At 34.8% G+C, this 3307-nt stretch overlaps 1 non-coding gene across 1 annotated transcript; it reads left to right on the top strand.

The window, feature by feature from the left end:
- The first annotated feature begins 2270 nt into the window (after positions 1 to 2270).
- On the top strand, positions 2271 to 2377 carry LOC121207920 (small nucleolar RNA R71). Its single transcript, XR_005903015.1, has one exon. It is a non-coding gene; the product is annotated as a small nucleolar RNA R71 (small nucleolar RNA).
- Positions 2378 to 3307: the final 930 nt, after the last annotated feature.

Genomic DNA, 3307 nt, shown 5'->3' with positions numbered 1-3307 from the left:
TTTGAGATGTTTTCCATTATTATTATGAATTAAAATCCCTAAATACCTAAGAGAGATAAAACCTAAGACGGATCTTATTATTATTTGGGTTATATGATAAATACTTGTTCTTATTCTTAATTTTGAATTTAACCCTTGCTTTAATATTCGAGGACATTAATTCAGGTTTTTGATGTGCTTATTCATTGGAATAAAAGTCCCTATTTAAGAGTAGATAATCCATAATTAAGCGGAGTTGCATGCAATCATAGAGATAGGACGACATAAATCTGCAGGATTAGAGTCAAATCTAATAAGGGAATCCATAGATCTAGTTAATGCGACAGTAGGGGTTTTAATTAGAAAGAGATTTCAATTAATCAACCTAGAGTCAGTTATTTTTAGTCTCGAAAGAGATATTAATATAAATCAGTGATTTCTACGGATTAAGTCAAGTGAAAAAATCGTCTAATTCAAAGGTAATAAGTGAAGTCTAGGTGGATTCTTCGTTGGGTATTGTCTTCTCCCTCGATTTTTTAAAAAGTATTTTTCAACTTTAGCCTCTTTCTTAATCTTAGTTTAGATAATTAGTTCTAGATAAAATATTCTCTTAAATTTTAAGCTAGATAATAAGAAGATAGTAATTACTAATACTTTTAGTCCTCGTGGATACGATATTTATGGTCTCATCATAACTATACTACTGTTTGATAGGTGCACTTGCCTTAAGTCAAATTTTTAGTTAGTTTCACGACCATCAATAATCATCTTGGTTACTAGATAACTTAGCAGAATCACGAGCTTGAAGTTTAATCGTGTAATCACCTACACGAAGTATCAATTCACCTGTACCAACATTAATGACGGTTCTAGCAGTTGCTAAAAAAGGCTGACCTAGAATTAATGGTACGTCACTATCCTCATCTATGTCTAAAACAGCAAAATCGACTGGGAATATGAATTTATCAATTTTAACAAGCACGTCTTCAACAATACCCTTAGGAAATCTAATAGTTCTATTTGCCAATTGAATACCCATCCTAGTTTGTTTGGGTTTCCCAAGACCTAGTTGTTTAAACATTTTATAAGGCATGACATTAATACTTGCCCCTAAATTAGCTAAAGCATTATTAACATTTAAACTACTAATTAAACAAGGAATAGTAAAACTCCCTAGATCTTTCAATTTGTTGGGTAGTTTATTCTGCAAGATAGCTGAGCAAACTGCGTTTAGCTCCACATGCGACGAATCATCGAACTTCCGTTTGTTTGCTAAAAGCTCCTTTAAAAATTTTACTGAATTTGGCATCTACGAAAGTGCTTCAATAAATGGTAAGTTAATATGTAACTTTTTCAACAGTTTAAGGAATTTATTGAATTGTTCGTTTGTGTGGTCTTTCCTTGTCGCATCTGGAAAGGGCACATGAGGTTTATATTCCTTACTTACTAGCTTTTGTACACCGTGGCTCACCTCAACCTTACCTTGACTTACCACACTTTCTTGCCTTAATTCTGGTTCAGGTTCAGCTAACCCTTCTTCATCTCGAACTATAAATGCATGAAGCTGCTCTTTTGGGTTAGTTTCGGTGTTGCTAGGCAAGCTACCTTGTGGTCTCTCTGAAATCAGCTTAGCAAGTTGACCTATCTGGTTCTTGAGTCCTTGAATCAATGCTTGTTGATTTTTGAGTGCTGTTTCAGTGTTTTGGAAATAGGTTTTTGACACCGAAATAAATTTTGTCAACATCTCTTCAAGGTTCGGCTTCTTCTCTTACGGGTAAGGTTATTGTTGTAAGCCTAGAGGGGGTTGTGGTCTTTGATTTCCTTGACCACCCCAAGAGAAATTGGGATGGTTCCTCCAACCTACATTATAAGTGTTACTATAGGGGTTATTTTGAGGTTTAGAATTATTACCCATATAGTTGACTTGTTTGTTTTTTCTGCTAGGGTTGTAGGATAGACATTCTAGATTGTTCATTCCTCCTCCTTTTGTATCGCATTGCATCACTAGATGTACTTGCGTAGAACCATATAAACCATCAATCCTTTTACTTAAAAGTTCTACCTAATTTGATAACATTGTGACCGCATTAACGTTAAAAACACCGGCTATTTTCATCGACTTTGTTCTCATGACTTTCCACTGATAATTTTTCAGTGACATCTCTTCTATAAACTCATAAGCCACTTCAGATGTTTTGTTATTTAAAGTCTCACCGGAGGTTGCATTGATTAGTTGCCTAGTTTAGGGGTTCAAACCGTTGTAGAAAGTTTGAACCTGTAGCCATAGAGGTAACCCATGGTGAGGGCACCTTCTCAATAAATCCTTATACCTCTCCAATGCATCGTAAAGGGTTTCTAAATCCATTTGCACGAATGAAGAGATATCATTCCTCAGCTTGGCTGTCTTATCTGGTGGAAAATACTTTAATAAAAACTTTTCAGTCATTTTCTCCCATGTAGTGAGAAAACCTCGTGGTAGGGAGTTCAACCACTGTTTAGCCTTATTCCTCAATGAAAAGGGAAATAACCGAAGGTGAATGGCATCATCAGAAACGACTTTTATCTTAAAAGTGTCATAGAATTCTAGGAAATTAGCCAAATGAGTATTTGGGTCTTTGTCCTGCAAACCATCAAACTGAACAAACTATTGAATCATTTGAATAGTGTTAAGTTTCAGTTCAAAATTATTTGCAGCAATAGCAAGTCTAACAATACTCGATTCGGCCCAGTTAAATTAAGCTTGGCATAGTCGTACATAGTACGAGGAGTAGGATTTGTGGCAACTACAGGAGGTAGTTGATTATTCTGATTTTCAGCCATCTCCTCAGTAATATTAATGATTTCCTCTTGCTCTTCCACTGTACTTTGTCGACTCTGCCTCACCTCTCTATGATTTCTGTGAGCTGTACTTTCTATCTCACTGTCAAATACGAGAGGTCCTGATGGGTTTCTTCTAGTCATATACTAAAGGAACCTGCCAGAAGCAAACAAAAAAGAAAAATTAGTAAACAAAATTAAACTAAAAATAAAAATAAAATGCAATAAAATAAAATGGCTAAAGTAATAAAAATGAAGTGTTCCTAATATTTTAGTCATCAGCAATGGCACCAAAAACCTGATGGTGATTCACTTAACTAACTAAAATCACGACAAAGGCAAGCGCACCTATCGAATAATAGTATAGCTGGTGAGTCGGGAATATCGTATCCACAAGGACTAAAATTACTAGTACTTACTATCTTTCTATTATCTAGCTGGTAAATTAAAGAAGTTTGTCTTAATCTAAAATTATCTAAACTAATTATTAAGAACTTGGCAGAGAATAAAG

Source organism: Gossypium hirsutum, chromosome A01 (assembly GCF_007990345.1).
Source record: "Gossypium hirsutum isolate 1008001.06 chromosome A01, Gossypium_hirsutum_v2.1, whole genome shotgun sequence".
NCBI lineage: Eukaryota > Viridiplantae > Streptophyta > Magnoliopsida > Malvales > Malvaceae > Gossypium > Gossypium hirsutum.
Note: the sequence above shows the minus strand (reverse complement) of the source record. Positions and strands in the feature narration are given on the sequence as shown.